The 16,991-nt window shown below is 36.7% G+C and overlaps 1 protein-coding gene across 5 annotated transcripts in view; it reads left to right on the forward strand.

The window, feature by feature from the left end:
* Positions 1-3,235: 3,235 nt before the first annotated feature.
* The window catches only part of LOC123551416 (unconventional myosin-VI-like), an 87,076-nt gene continuing 73,320 nt past the window's right edge, over positions 3,236-16,991 (forward strand). Inside the window, exon 1 of one of the 5 annotated variants that reach the window (XM_053540905.1) lies at positions 3,236-3,333. The gene's annotated coding sequence lies outside the window, so the exon portion shown is untranslated. Of the gene's footprint in view, positions 3,334-3,372; positions 3,565-16,991 lie in introns of those variants that run through there. The other 4 variants (XM_053540904.1, XM_053540906.1, XM_053540907.1 and 1 more) reach the window with 4 other exon arrangements.

Genomic DNA, 16,991 nt, shown 5'->3' on the forward strand with positions numbered 1-16,991 from the left:
ATTTAAAGTAGCACATGCATCAAAGTGTGCCTTATAATCTGTCCATGCACTTGTCCCGTCGTATGTGGCTGGCTTCACCAAAGTCGTCTTACTGGAGCTTGATATTTTTGTTCCATCACTTGAACCTGAAGTTTCCTTATCTTCGATTTTTGGTGGATGGGAAACTTTTTTTATGCGCTCAGTCACAAATCTATCTGGTTTTAATGACTCTTCTTTATCTTCTGATGTAGGTGTTTCTGGTAACAGACGTCTAGGTTTCAAGGGTCCTTTATGTATCGTAGATAACCCTTCATCAGGTCTGCCTGGTGGTATCATTTTAAAGACATACTTTTTATCACTCTGTATTGGGGTTGAGGTGCCAATATCACTCAAGGTCTTATCTATTTCTTGTTGTAACTTTGAAATCTCTCGTTCAAGTATCAAAATCCTATTTTGTCTCCTCAACCTCTCAACCTCTTCAACCATGGTTTCGTCGTGATGAGGCAACCCAAAAATGTGCTCAGCCATCTTTTAACGTGGATAAGATAGCCTATATGAAGCTATGAATATGTCCCTCGTTGGGCGCCAAATTTTGTAGCGTGCACGGTCTAGCTCAGTATATTAAATATAATATAATTTTCCTATGGGCTTCCTTGCCGAATGATTGGAAAACAAATGATTCTTAAAATGATTGGTGAAATATAAAATAATTAATGCTAATCAATCTATCTCAATTTAACTGATGATGAGCACTCAAAATTAGTGGATGGGATCTTGTAGTATGGAGATTCACAACAAACAATGCCTGAGGTGAATACCATACATTAAGATCTTACCAAAATACTACTAGATGTCAAGTTCCTGTCGTCGTGGCCCTTAAACGAAACGCAATGTTTTGAGTAAGAACTCAGACTATGACAGGAGGTCAAGAACCCAATAGTATATGGTAATTATTTCTTATTTATTATCGCTCGGCAGCTTGGCAGATTCATATAATATATTTACTTTGACGTTGTTGACTCCTCAGTAGCCAGGCAGGTTCTGATCTCTTCGTGGCGCTGTCCCGGTATTTATAAGCTTTTATCCAATTGTAATTAATGAGCGCTCAATGATTATGACAAAATCAAGCTCCTTAGTACATTGATATTGGAAGTGCGTAGTTTGTCCTTAATTTTGTGTATTTTCCGTATTTAGAGCCTAAAACTATCGTAATTAACGTGTCAGTAGATAGAAATTTCTTTTCTAGGAATTCATGAAAGATTAGTGCTTATTTCATTGAGTCTATCATCTAAAATATTGAACTATGACGGATCATCGGCGGTTCGAATATGATTGGGTCTAACTATTCTAGGTACGAATCATAAGGTATGCGGTGACTAAATTATATCAAACATCCTGATAGAGGAATCTCGCCACAAAGTGAAACAAGCACACATATGGCTAATGAGAACACATGTTAGAGAAATATGCAGGTTTTTACATTTCACCTTTTTGTAAACAGAGGCAGCATTTGCTGACTTTGAATGTTATGCTTGGAATGTAGGTATAGCATTTAATAATGAAATAATAACATTACAGAATTTGTCATGGATACTTTGATCATACACCACCACTACAATCTGGAGTCTCATCTTTATCAACAAACAGATGTAATAGTAATGGATTTTAGCAAAGCATTCGACAAGGTTGATCACAATAAACTGATATTTAAACTTAATGAGCTGGGTGTCCACCCTCTGGTATCACAGTGGATAAAGTCATTTTTGAAGGGCCGAACCCAAAGAGTAGTTGTAGACGGCTGCACTTCTGACACCCTGCCTGTCCTGTCCGGTGTCCCTCGGGGATCTGTCTTAGGGCCCTGTCTCTTCCTGGCTTAAATTAATGACCTACCAGATTCTATTAAAAGTAAGGCAAGACTGTTTGCAGATGATACCATAGTATACCTTACAGTCAAGTCCTCATCTGATGCCCAAACACCACAAAAAGATTTGTACGCCCTTGAAAAGTGGGAATGGGACTTGTCAATGGAATTTAATCCAGACAAGTGTGAGGTGCTGAGAATTACTCGCAAACGAAACCCTGTCATGTTTCCTTACACCCTGCATGACAAGGAACTGAAATCTACCGATACCGCTAAATACTTAGGTGTTACACTAACTAAAGACTTAAACTGGTTTGAACATATAAATACTATTTCCTCTAAAGCAAACAACTCTCTTAAATTCATCAAAAGAAATGTTCAGACAACAAACAAAAAGGTCAAAGAGAAAGCCTATAACACCTATGTCCGTCCACAACTCGAGTATTGCTCATCCATCTGGCACCCCTGGCAAAAGTCCCTCTCATACAAAGTCGAAAAAGTGCAAAGATCAGCTGCACGGTTTATCTTTAACGACTATAATTATACAAGCAGTGTAACCCAGATGATTAACACCCTAAACTGGCGAACTTTAGAACAACGGCGCATACAAACTTCTCTCATCTATTTTTTACAAAATCCGAACGAATCATGTATGCGTCGACCATAACCATCTAACTCCGACCAGAAACCTTAACTACCTAATTCCACAATCCCGTACTCAATACCACATGAACTCCTTCTTCCCCCATACAATCAGACCGTATGGAATGGCCTTCCTCACTATGTACAGTCCAGCCCCAGCCTCAACATATTTGCTGAGCGGCTGGCTACTGTACATCTGCAGTAACTTCCTTCACTATGTTTTTAACTTAGCACCTGTAGTAATTTTTATTCTTTGCACCTAATGAGTTGTCTCATTTTTAACACTGCCCAGACAAGCGCCTTCCAGTCATAATCGCTAATGATTGTTGGAAGTAACATGTAGATGTAGATCTATATGTAGATCTGATTTTGCATCTTTAGTGTTTGTAGGTATATAAGGCCACTTTCAACAGCCTTTAGCGACGTGGTTAGAGTGTCTGCCTACAGATCACTAGGTCCGTGGTTTTACTACACATCAAACTTAACATCCTCCACACACACTTTGCTGGTTTTATTAGTTTTTGTCGTGTTGGGCGACCTGTGAAGCTTTCCCTTTTCTCTATTTTATTAGTACAATAATTTATGAGAAAATGTAAGTTACAGACATTTTAAATGGCTCCTAATATGTGCTGCGGCCAATCAGAACAGCTATTTAGTGTGTTGTAACCTATATTGTGAAAAGGGATTTTATTTAGTAGCCTTCAGCCTTGAATAAAGATTAAAGCCTCGTTTTCAATAACACGCGACGCCCCCGTTTATGTTTACTTTCCGTCTCCATTGAAAAGCTTGGTGATTATGACGAACACATTTAATTAAACTTAATTTTTTTATTTCTGATAGTTTCCCATAAAGTAAGTAAGTAACGTGATTAATTCAAAATTTACCATTTTCATATGACACTTAATCTTTTTACCGACGAACTACTTTTTTAGTCTCTTAATTATTCTTCCGCGACACACCTGTCGGAATATTCAACAGGTGTGAAATTTGTGACGACACCGGATGACTGTCTCAGGAAATTTGACGTTTTGCATGACAAGTTCCAAACAAAGATAAGAAAATTCAAGAACGACTTTCCTGAGGTAGAGTAAAATATATGCGCTGTTTATTTCTGCCTAGATCTGTACCTGTTCTCTTCCAGACTTTTTTTTTTACATCGCCATCGGTGCATGTATACAGTACCGGCTTCAAGCAAGTTCAACTTGTTTCGAATTTAAGCATTCAGGAAGTAAGAGTTTCCCCGTACCTGATATGTGTCTCATGTCTTTTTCCCAGGCTAGGAGATTGTATGTTTATCCCATTTGTCACCCAATCAATAAGAATTAAGATATTTTGATTGTGTTATAGCAACAGGTGCTTGAAACATATAAAAATAAACAGGTCAGAGACTTCCCCTGGATTGAGGGACAGTCTTTCGATCTAAACATTGTCTCTCGTTCGAAAGTCAAAATGTCTTTCGATTGAAAGACTGTATTTAGCTTAAGTGTTGAAAAAACATGAAATCATTAATAAACTATCATTTCATTACAGTCGCATTATTTATTCATTGAAACAACTTGTTATTTCAAGTAAACTTTACAAGAAACACATTGTCATAAAAATTTGCTTAAGCATTATAATGCTTAAACAAAATTCCCAAATAATTTTGATTTTGAAAATTTTATAAAAGAAAGATAACTTTCTATATTTGAAATAAATTTGCGCATTCTAAAAAGAGAGTTTTAATTACTCTTTCATTGATTTTCATGCTTAAGCTAATTTGAGTCTTTCGATCGAAAGACATTTTGTCTTTCGAACGAGAGACAATGTTTAGATTGAGAGAATGTCTCTCAATCCAGGGGAAGTCTCCGACCTGGTAAACACTGAAAGAAAAAAATCATAGAAAAAATACCAAGCAGGGCCCACGCTGTCGTTCGCCACTCGAGCCATTTGGCGAATCTGCGATGAAAGTGGCGAAGAAAAGTGGCGAAAATGAAAAATGTTCGTAATTTGGACCGCCATTTTGTTTCAGACGTTCTAAATCGTAACCTCCGAGAAATTATGTTAAAAAACAGTTGACTGGTTCCGATAATTTTACATTATAAAATTAACTTATTTCGGGATAGTACTACCCAGTCTGCGTTTACTTTACATATGACAATGTGTAATAAACATCTTGACACGCGTGAAGATGCAATTTGCAATCAATTAGCAACCGATTATGGGGTTAAAATAATCTTTTTGTTTTGTTGTCATTACGGCAGATTGAATGATTGATGCCTTTAATTTCCATGGATCAAATAATTAATAAATAAATCAGCAAAATAATGAATGGTTTGATGAATTTCTTTATGTTGTCGCCACCGTCAGACAGTCACAGGCACGGGTCCAGTGTATTTTTTGTTTAATATAAAAATCCTTTTTTTCACACAAATATACTTTTTATATGTTAGTGAAATAAAAAAAAAAATGATGACAAAAAATCCGGTCACAGTATCATACACGATACTGTGACCGGATTTTTGTCATCATTTTTTTTTTTTCATTTGACTAACATATAGAAAGTATATTTGTGTGAAAAAAGGTTGTTTTTTTTATATTAATCAAAAAAAAAAAATACACTGGACCCGTGTCTGTGATCTTAGTAAGTAATTAGTAAAGGTGTTTGCCAAGTTTTTTGAATGTCCTTAAAAGTTAGGAATGGATTTGAAATGTAATCCTGTATCAGGGTAGATTTCTCGGAAGCACAGAGCACCAAAATACAGCCCCCGGGCCATGCATTTACATAGTAGGCCCACAACAAAAAGAAGCTGTAATGGAAAAATATTTCAGAAAGATTGCTTCAAACATCCAACAACATTTTAAAATACAAAACTTGCTTTAGAGGTGTACCCACTTTCATTCAAAAGTCCCCCTATATAGCTAGAATATCACCATTTGCTTGTGGGAAGTAACAAAAAATTTCAACGTGCCGCGGGAAGGGAAACCTCTCCAGCACCCTCCCTACCGTTCCCGAGAAAAAAAGGTGGCTCCAACTTTTTTCAGCCCAGTGTGGGCCCTGACCAAGGTCCCTACTGGGGCTCGAACTGACGGACCTTGAAATCTGTATGTGGACATTCTAACCACGTTGCTAAAGGGTTAGCCCAACAGCAGGGCTGTTAGAAGTGGCCTGTATACCTGCTATCACTACACTTCTCCCACTTCACCTTTCAGAGCTTACCAGCTCTCCAGAATAACAATCCATGCCTGCAGCATGAGTCTGTCAAACACTTCTGACACCATTAAAGTAAACCCTGTGAGAGAAAATACCAAGGCCCCTTCTGGGGCTTGAACCCCGGACCTTGAGATCTGTAGGCAGACACTCTAACCATGCCGCTAAAAAGTTAACCCAACAGCAAGGCTGTTAGAAGCGGCCTAAAAATGTACTATCACTACAGTACTGTTCAGGGAATAAAAGAGCCCAGTGATTTTTTTACCATTTTAGGCCTGGGGCCCATTCTCTTTAGAAAAATTGTGCGTAAAAATTTGAAAATTTTAGAACCAAGTTTTACCATCATACAACCTTTATTTCAGAAATGTTATTGTTGTATATTGCAGTACAAGCCAATTTCTTTTTGTTTTTGAAAGTGTCTACTAAATTTTCCAGTATCTCTTCAGTGAGGGATTTGCAAACAGTAACAGGTCAGTAAATTGAGTACGGTAATACCTTCTGATTAGGGCTGTCATCGATAGAAACGATATCGATGTATCAACGATATTTTTTTGTCGATCGATTATCGATGCCCATTTTCAAAAATCGATATTTTACAGAGAGAAAAAACTATCCAGATAAACACTCAGACCCTCAAAAACAATTAAGCTTACAAAGTTGTAAATTTAGATAAATGCAAAAGAGAAGTGAAGGCAAAATAAAAATGAAAGATTTTATTAATTTTTATTTGTTTCTTTTATTTTCATAAATACAAATACAACACAATCAAACAGTAATATGAAAAGTAGGCAATAAAACTAAAAATAGCATTTACAGGAAGGTATATAGTATGTATGAACAAATAGGTTGTTAATCTAACTTAATAACCGATATATCGATGTATCATCGATATTTGTCTTCTGATATATCGGTATCGTCGATATGCTTAAGACCCAATCAATGACAGCCCTACTTCTGATACTGGTGGGTCAGTACCAGCATCACTTATGTAAATTGTTTTATCTCGGACTTGATCCGAGGATGTGTTTAATTGGTCATCAGCGTTCCCTGATTTAACCGAATCCTCTGACTTTATCGCTGTAAGCTTTTCCTAAGAGCTTGTTTTATTGACAAAGCCAAAGCTAGACAGCTTTTAGTTGTCCGCAGCATACTTTTTTGTTATTTTCAGTTTCTTTGTGTAATATTTACTTTATATACTGCTTGGAATATTTTCATTTCTGGTGAAAATTGGCAGGCTTGATTAAATACGATTGCAGTCATGTATACGAAACATCGAACAGTTTGCAAGGTTTAATTAAATACTTGATACCAACTCCAATGTGGAAGACATCAACTGTTTTAAATAGTACAATCCTCAAGGGACTCCAGTGAGGTAGACTTAAACTGTTTTAAATAGTACAGTTTTAAATGGTACAGTCCGTAAGGGACTCCAATGAGGTAGACATAAACTGTTTTAAATAGTACAGTCCTCAAGGGACTCCAATGAGGTAGTTGAGATAGTCATAAACTGTTTTAAATAGTACAGATCTGATCCTCAAGGGCCACCAATGAGGTAGACATAAACTGTTTTAAATAGTACAGACTGTCAGTCCTTAAGGGACTCCAGTGAGGTAGACTTAAACTGTTTTAAATAGTACAGTCCTCAAGGGACTCCAGCAAGGTGGACATAAACTGTTTTAAATAGTACAGTCCTCAAGGGGTTGCAAGGGACTGCAATGAGGTAGACTTAAACTGTTTTAAATAGTACAGTCCTCAAGGGGCTGCAAGGGACTGCAATGAGGTAGACTTAAACTGTTTTAAATAGTACAGTCCGCAAGGGACTCCAGCAAGGTGGACATAAACTGTTTTAAATAGTACAGTCCTCAAGGGACTCCAATGGGGTAGACATAAACTGTTTTAAATAGTACAGTCCTCAAGGGACTCCAATGAGGTAGACATCAACTGTTTTAAATAGTACAGTCCTCAAGGGACACCAACAAGGTAGACATAAACTGTTTTAGATAGTACAGTCCTTAAGGGACTCCAATGAGGTAGATTTAAACTGTTTCAAATAGTACAGTTTTAAACAGTACAGTCTGCAAGGGGCTCCAGCAAGGTGGACATAAACTGCTTTAAATAGTACAGTCCTCAAGGGACTCCAATGGGGTAGACATAAACTGTTTTAAATAGTACAGTCCTCAAGGGACTACAATGAGGTAGACATCAACTGTTTTAAATAGTACAGTCCTCAAGGGACACCAACAAGGTAGACATAAACTGTTTTAGATAGTACAGTCCTCAAGGGACTCCAATGAGGTAGACATAAACTGTTTTAAATAGTACAGTCCTCAAGGGACTCAAATGAGGTAGACATAAACTGTTTTAAACAGTACAGACGTCAAGGGACTCCAACGGCTGAACGAGGTAGACATAAACTGTTTTAAATAGTACAGTCCTCAAGGGACTCCAGCAAGGTAGACTTAAACTGTTTCAAATAGTACATTCCGCAAGGGACTCCAATAAGCTAGACGTAAACTGTTTTAAATTGTACAGTCCTTAAGGGATTCTAACGAGTTAGACTTAAACTGTTTTTAATAGTACAGTCTTCAAGGGACTCCAGTGAGGTAGACATAAACTGTTTTAAATAGTACAGCCCTCAAGGGACTCCCAACGACTGAACAAGGTAGACATAAACTGTTTTAAATAGTACAGTCCTTAAGGGATCCCAACGAGTTAGACTTAAACTGTTTTAAATAGTACTGTCCTCAAGGGACTCCAGGGAGTTAGACATAAACTGTTTTAAATAGTACAGACCTCGAGGGACTCCCAACGACTGAACAAGGTAGACATAAACTGTTTTAAATAGTACAGTCCTCAAGAGACTCCAACGCGGTAGACTTAAACTGTTTTAAATAGTACAGTCCTCAAGGGACTCCAATGAGGTAGATGAGGTAGTCATAAACTGTTTTAAATAGTACAGTCCTCAAGGGACTCCATTGAGGTAGACATAAACTGTTTTAAATAGTACAGTCCTCAAGGGACTCCAGTGAAGTAGACATAAACTGTTTTAAATAGTACAGTCCGCAAGGGACTCCAATGAGGTAGACTAAACTGTTTCAAATAGTACAGTCCTCAAGGGACTCCAATGAGGTAGACTTAAACTGTTTTAAAATATACAGTCCTCAAGGGACTCCAATGAGGTAGACTTAAACTGTTTTAAAATATACAGTCCTCAAGGGACTCCAATGAGGTAGACTTAAACTGTTTTAAATAGTACAGTCCTCAAGGGACTCCAATGAGGTAGACTTAAACTGTTTTAAATAGTACAGTCCTCAAGGGACTCCAATGAGGTAGACTTAAACTGTTTCAAATAGTACAGTCCTCAAGGGACTCCATTGAGGTAGACTGTTTTAAATAGTACAGTCCTCAGGGGACTCCAATGAGGTAGACTTAAACTGTTTTAAATAGTACAGTCCTCAAGGGACTCCAATGAGGTAGACTTAAACTGTTTCAAATAGTACAGTCCTCAAGGGACTCCAATGAGGTAAACTTAAACTGTTTTAAATAGTACAGACCTCAAGGGACTCCATTGAGGTAGACTGTTTTAAGTAGTACAGTCCTCAATGGACTCCAATGAGGTAGACTTAAACTGTTTTAAATAGTACAGTCCTCAAGGGACTCCATTGAGGTAGACTGTTTTAAGTAGTATAGTCCTCAAGGGACTCCAATGAGGTAGACTTAAACTGTTTTAAAATATACAGTCCTCAGGGGACTCCAATGAGGTAGTCTTAAACTGTTTTAAATAGTACAGTCCTCAATGGACTCCAATGAGGTAGACTTAAACTGTTTTAAATAGTACAGTCCTCAAGGGGCTCCAATGAGGTAGACTTAAACTGTTTTGAATAGTACAGTCCTCAAGGGACTCCATTGAGGTAGACTGTTTTAAGTAGTACAGTCCTCAAGGGACTCCAATGAGGTAGACTTAAACTGTTTTAAATAGAACAGTCCGCAAGGGACTCCATTGAGGTAGACTGTTTTAAGTAGTACAGTCCTCAAGGGACTCCAATGAGGTAGACTTAAACTGTTTTAAAATATACAGTCCTCAGGGGACTCCAATGAGGTAGTCTTAAACTGTTTTAAATAGTACAGTCCTCAGGGGACTCCAATGAGGTAGTCTTAAACTGTTTTAAATAGTAAAGTCCTCAGGGGACTCCAATGAGGTAGTCTTAAACTGTTTTAAATAGTACAGTCCTCAATGGACTCCAATGAGGTAGACTTAAACTGTTTTAAATAGTACAGTCCTCAAGGGACTCCATTGAGGTAGACTGTTTTAAATAGTACAGTCCTCAAGGGACTCCAATGAGGTAGACTTAATTTTTTTTTAAAAGTACAGTCCTCAATGGACTCCAATGAAGAAGACTTAAACTGTTTTAAATAGTACAGTCCTCAAGGGACTCCATTGAGGTAGACTGTTTTAAATAGTACAGTCCTCAAGGGACTCCATTGAGGTAGACTGTTTTAAATAGTACAGTCCTCAAGGGACTCCATTGAGGTAGACTGTTTTAAATAGTACAGTCCTCAAGGGACTCCAGTGAGGTAGACTTAAATTTTTTTAAAAGTACAGTCCTCAATGGACTCCAATGAAGAAGACTTAAACTGTTTTAAATAGTACAGTCCTCAAGGGACTCCATTGAGGTAGACTGTTTTAAATAGTACAGTCCTCAAGGGACTCCAATGAGGTAGACTTAAAATTTTTTAAAAGTACAGTCCTCAAGGGACTCCAATGAGGTAGACTTAAACTGTTTCAAATAGTACAGTCGTGGTCAAGGGACTCCAACAATTTCGACTTAAACTGTTTGAAATAGTACACTGTCTTTAAGGGACGGTGGTCTAGTGGTTAAGGTGTCTGCAGCTCAATACAGGGATGGTAAGTCGAGCCCACTAGGGTCACGACCATGTCTTCTCATGTGACACTAGTTCTGGTTTTTCCAGGAAGCAGACTCAAGAGTGGTTTAAATTATAAATCTTGAACTTGACAGAAGCTTTCATCACAATCCAGCTAAAATAAATAAGTATAAATTTAAGGTACGCCAGCAAGGTAGACCTAACCTATTTTAAATAGAACAGCCCTCTAGGGACCTACAAGGGACTTCAACAAGGTAGACTTAACCTGTTTTAAGTAGTACAGTCGTCGAGGGACTCCAGCAAGGTTTAAATAGTACAGTCATCAAGGGACTCCAGCAAGGTAGACCTAACCTGTTTTACATAGTACAGTCCTCAAGGGACATACAAGGGACCCCATCGAGATAGACTTTACCTGTTTTCAGTAGTACAGTCCTCAATTTGTACTTAAATTGAAAGTGGTTACAACTCTTGACTTAGAATCCATTGTTCCTCGCCTGTAGGTTCAAGCCCTGCTCATGTTATTTGAGGAAGTCATTCTGCTTGTTTCAGGAAGGATGTGCAAGCCTGTGCTTTAAGGCCAAAAAAAATTCTTTGTTTCCGGTAACATGCTGAAAAAAATTAGGGTTGGTAGGTCGGAATTTTTTTTTTTGGAAATTTTTTTTATTAAGGGGGACTTTTTGGAAATTATTTTTTTGTCAAAGAATGGTTACAAATAAGGGGGTTATGCCTTTAGAGCATCAGTAAGTTGGTTTTTAACATCACTGGCTATGTTTAAAGCATAAAAAGTGCAGTTTTGCATCTTTTTGTTAAAAAGTTGTAAAAATTTTTCTCCAAGGCCATAAAAACATTTAGGGTCGGGCCAAAAATTTAGGGTAGGTCGGGATACCGGAAACAAACAATTTTTTTTTTTTATGCCTAATAATGTCACCTAGGGTACCTGAAGGCTTCCAACGTCATTTACACTTGGAAAGTCTGTGTAATGTAAAACTGAACAAAACAAACATTATTTAAAAGCCTTTGTTGTGATCAAGTTTTAATACTTGAAATTTGTATAGACCAGATATTGTAGCAGCTCTGGGAGAATATATTACTGGAAATATTGCCTGCAACACAGCCACCTGATACCAGTGTATTGATTAATGTCTTTAATTGTACAGGTATCATCCCTAACTCTCTGGTTATAACTGACATCTTGCTTTGCATTGTTAATGAGGGGTGTGTTATATCTGTTTTCCCCCATTCTTTTTTTCCATTTTTTCTTCTCTTAAGGAAACCTGCCTCCAGGATTTAATGAGGTTTTTATGGTAATTACACATTTGTCTTATCTCTAGATGTTTTTGAAAATTTTGCATTGGAGAGTAAATAGCCAATATTGAGCAAGTTTTTTCTTGATTGTAAAGTTCCTATACTGGTATGAAATTTATTCGCCATATGCTTAAATCTTAGCATTGGGATCCATTCTATTTTAAATATTCTTTTTTCTCTCAGCAAATTAATCCCAAAAACAAAGTCAATGTTAATTGAATGGTATTATTTTTAGTGTGTGTTAAAAGCATATAAAGTATCGATGACTTATGCCAGGCTAACCTGAGATATCTAGATTACAGGATTTTCACTTATCTGTTCTGCTGCATCTAAAAAGTTCATTTTTGTTGCTATGTTATCCTGCATGTCCACTCACATGTTACTTTTTAAAGGACAGCACAGAGGTCACAAGTTTGATACCTAGTAGGTGTTTGTTCATTGTGTCCAGTCTGAATTATGGCTAATATTTGCTCCTAACCTGTTGTTCATGTTGGGAAGTTGTCAGTTTTCTTGCAAAGAATGATCTGGTGACATAATTATGTAGTACTTGTGTGGAAGTCAAGGATGCAGAGAATGATCTGGTGACATAATTATGTAGTACTTGTGTGGAAGTCAAGGATGCAGAGAATGATCTGGTGACATAATTATGTAGTACTTGTGTGGAAGTCAAGGATGCAGAGAATGATCTGGTGACATAATTATGTAGCACTTGAGTGGAAGTCAAGGATGCAGAGAATGATCTGGTGACATAATTATGTAGCACTTGAGTGGAAGTCAAGGATGCAGAGAATGATCTGGTGACATAATTATGTAGCACTTGAGTGGAAGTCAAGGATGCAGAGAATGATCTGGTGACATAATTATGTAGCACTTGTGTGGAAGTCAAGGATGCAGAGAATGATCTGGTGACATAATTATGTAGTACTTGTGTGGAACAAAGTTTCTTGTAGGTAATTGATTGCCACTGGATGACTGTTAGAACTACTGTTGAAAAATGACATTTATCTAAAACAAGTTTGATTATTCACTAAATATTTTATCAACTGGTATATTTGAGTTTAGATTTTTTCCTGGTTTGCATCAAATCTTTAAATGATTGTTGAATGTATTGTTAAGAGATAAAACAAAGATAAAAGGTAAAAATTGTATGATACAAATACAATGTGTAATATTCACTGATTAAGAGAAATGTCTTTCTGAATTATGTTGTATTTTCTTTTATATCTATGACTGTGGAAACTGTTGCAGAATTTAATTTCATGGACATAAAAGTTTTTTTTTAAAAACAGCAAGTTTGTGAGGCTGTAATCAAAATGTGGATTTTAAATTTTGATGATAGAATTAATTTTAATTATATTTCCTTATTTGGACTTAATTTCATTGATTGATGTAAATCGGTCCTCTGTGAATTTTAATGATGTCACAGTATTATCACCATTCTGTTCCCAGTGTAAGCAGAGATCAGCATTTAATCCATTTGTCTTGAATTAGGTTAAAAGTATGAAGTATGTATGTAAGATCTATGATTCATGATACATTATGTATTTATGTACTCCTTGCCTGTGGCTTATCATACCCTGTTATCAGAGATATAATTCTACCACTGAGCATATGTTTTTGATGATTTAGCCTGAAGATAAATATTTCATTTTTGAATTTTGTGGACTGACTTTATGTGTATATCAGCCACTTTACTGTAATTATGATATTATAGTAAATATTGTAATCCTGTTTGTTCAAATGGATGCTTCACTTAATTTGATGGAGGTTCTCAGAAGAGAAAGGTCAGGGATACATTTTGTAATAGTTTGATTAATAAATAAGCAATACTGTAAAGATTTAATGGCTATCTGCCAATCTGTTGTTACTAATATTTGCTTCATTATTTCATTGTTTATAATTTAAGGATTCATTGATCATAAATCTTATTATAATAACTTGAAATGAAAAAATACACTCTGCAAAGGGCTGTAAGCCAGACTTTTAGTGGATGTTTTTATGTGTTGCATAACTCTGTTATCTGATTAAGGCTTAGGGAATTTAATATCATAATTACAAATGTACTTTGCAGAGTCAGTATGTTATTTTCAAGTCCCAGGTCTATAGCTCTATGGTCAATGTCACTGATTTACACCCAGGTCTATAGCTCTATGGTCAATGTCACTGATTTACACCCAGGTCTATAGCTCTATGGTCAATGTCACTGATTTACAGGGTCTCTCTTCTGTCCTGTAAACAATTCACATAAAAGTGGTTTTGATTAAACTGTTAACATATTATGTTCTTGATGAGATGACATGAAGACCTGTAACTCAGAAGTCAAGGTCACAGTCTTGAGGTCAAAGGTTTACAAGGTGTTCTTGACTTGTATGGAATTTGCCAACCACCAAAAGATTATATAATAATATTACTATTTAAGCACATATATTTCTCTTAGCAGGACAGTGAAGCACACGTAGGACCTAGCTGTATTAATACTAACATCACATTTGATGGGCAAAGGTTTCTAGAGTATCGTTCCTGTCCTTGCCTAAAATTCTGCCATCAGTTAAATGAATGGGTTTAGATATTAATTAATTGGCATATATTTTGCACAAAATGAAATTATGCGTGCTGCACAAGACCCGTGGACGTACATGTAGCTCTAACGTCATGTTCCTACTGTCTAATCTATCATTACTTTCTTCATACAAGGAGTATTGTTTAAGTATGTGAAAAATTTTATGAAAAAAGATTGTAATTATTTATTTTCTTTGGATCGTCAACAGTCGTTGGGTTCGAGTCTCTTGCCTGATACCACTGTGAGTTGTAAGCTTTGCTGAAAGTGTCTGTCAGATGAAGCTATGCAACAGGCTAACTCAAGACTGATCACTCTTACCCAGAAGCCTTCTTGTGTCTGGGGGAGCACCTGGGGTCTTCCTCCACCAAGATTTTTAAACTCTCCTTTTAATGTGGTTTGTTTTAATAGTTTTAATCAAGGTAGCTTAACACTTTAATCTAGCTCACTTGGTTTGCTATCGTGTGTTATGATAGTTTGTTTGTATCTACTTCCTACATTTCCGTGCCAACTGGAGAATTACAAGCACATTCATTTAATTAGTTTTGGAGCTCAATGTTCAACACAATTCTTTCTCTGAAGTGCAATTATTTTGTAATTGAGAAACTTTGGCAATGACAAACATGTAGTTTTATCTGTGTTTCAGCCTAAAATAAATTAATTCTTTAGCTATTTTGAAATGCCCATATTTAGTTTTCTGTTTTCAGTATTTGCATATGTGGTTAGAGAACAAACATTTGCACAGTAGATTTAATGTAGGTAAAGTTCAGTAACTGTTCACTTTGGCTAGAGTTGATTGATAAATATTACTTGTTATATCTAAATTATTTTACATTTTAGAAGATTTCTAGGAAAACCTTTTGCTCTGTGTATAGAGTTTAAAGGGCAAGGAATGCCTGATAATTAGTTAATTTGATATGAAATCCATCCTCAAGCCTTTCTTAATGCTGAAAGATTTTTTAAAATAGGACCATTATTAAAAAAGATATGGCAGTTTGAAGTTTAAGAAAATGGCTGATCATGGAGGCAGCTATTTTAGTGTGTTTATGACGTCATTTACACACTGCTGAACTCTTTATTTAGCAAATAACATTTTAAATAGACTAATTTCATATGTTTCTTGATTGCAAGATGTAAAACATGGTATTTTTCTTCCATTACAGCTGGAATAAGTAGCGGAATTTATTTACAGAAATAAGTAAAAATAGTTCAAGTATGTATCAAGAAATTAAATAAATCTGCCATTTTGTTTCTTGTAGCCATGGAAACAAAATGGCCACCATTTTGATCAAATATTTAAATGCTCATAACTTTCTCATTTTTAAGCCGATTTTGAAAATTCTTTCAATTACTTAAATGATTTAAAAGTTCCTAGCCGACAAAATTAACATATGCGTAACTTTGCCTTTCCCTTTAATGCAATTTTCAACAGTATTTTAAGGTTATGTTACATCTTGGGTATGCTCCCACAAATGCTGTTATGATATACTTAAAAAATAAGACCTTTTTTATGCCCCCGAAGGGAAGCATATTAGTTTTCAACTGTCTGCCATTCGTTCGTCACAAGATTAACTTTTTGCATGAAGGCCAATGTTAACTTAAGCATGAAGGCACTTTACTCGCGAACGACTGCACCCACGACCTTCAAACTTCACATGCTGATAGTTCTTATTGAGTTCATGACCCCTACTGACATTGGGGTCACCTGGTCAAAGGTCAAGGTCACAGGGGCTAATGTTAACTTTTTGCATGAAGGCACTTTACTCGCGAACCACTGCACCCAGGACCTTCAGACTTCACATGCTGATAGTACTTATTGGGTACACGACCCCTACTGACTTGGGGTCACCAGGTCAAAGGTCAAGGTCACAGGGGCCAATGTTAACTTTTTGCATGAAGGCACTTTATCTGCGAACCATTGCACCCAGGACCTTTAAACTTCACATGCTGATAGTACTTATTGAGTACACAACCCCTACTGACTTTGGGGTCACCAGATCAAAGGTCAAGGTCACAGGGGCCAATGTTAACTTTTTGCATGAAGGCACTTTACTTGCAAACCACTGCACCCAGGACCTTCAAATTTCACATGCTGATAGTACTTATTGAGTACACGACCCCTACTGACTGGGGTCACCAGGTCAAAGGTCAAGGTCACAGGGGCCAATGTTAATTTTTTGCATGAAGGCACTTTACTCGCGAAACACTGCATGCAGGACCTTTAAACTTCACATGCTGATAGTACTTATTGAGTACACGACCCCTATTGACTTTGGGGTCACCAGGTCAAAGGTCAAGGCGCTGCGGTGGCATTTGTGACCATTAGTGACAGCTCTTGTTTCCTAATCATTTTTTTCCTGTCATTACCTCTTGTAGTTTCAGACTTACTGTACAGCCATAAAATATGTCCATTATACATTGTAAAGCTAGACACTTGCTAAGGATGTACTTACTAACATTTTCACAGTTCTTAAATAATATATCATGTGGAACATAGAAACTGACATGCTCCCAGTCAAATCTGTGTTAAAGATCACCTCTGAACAGAGACCACCTGGCTCTAAAGACTGCAT

This window comes from Mercenaria mercenaria, chromosome 4 (genome assembly GCF_021730395.1).
Source record: "Mercenaria mercenaria strain notata chromosome 4, MADL_Memer_1, whole genome shotgun sequence".
Lineage (NCBI taxonomy): Eukaryota > Metazoa > Mollusca > Bivalvia > Venerida > Veneridae > Mercenaria > Mercenaria mercenaria.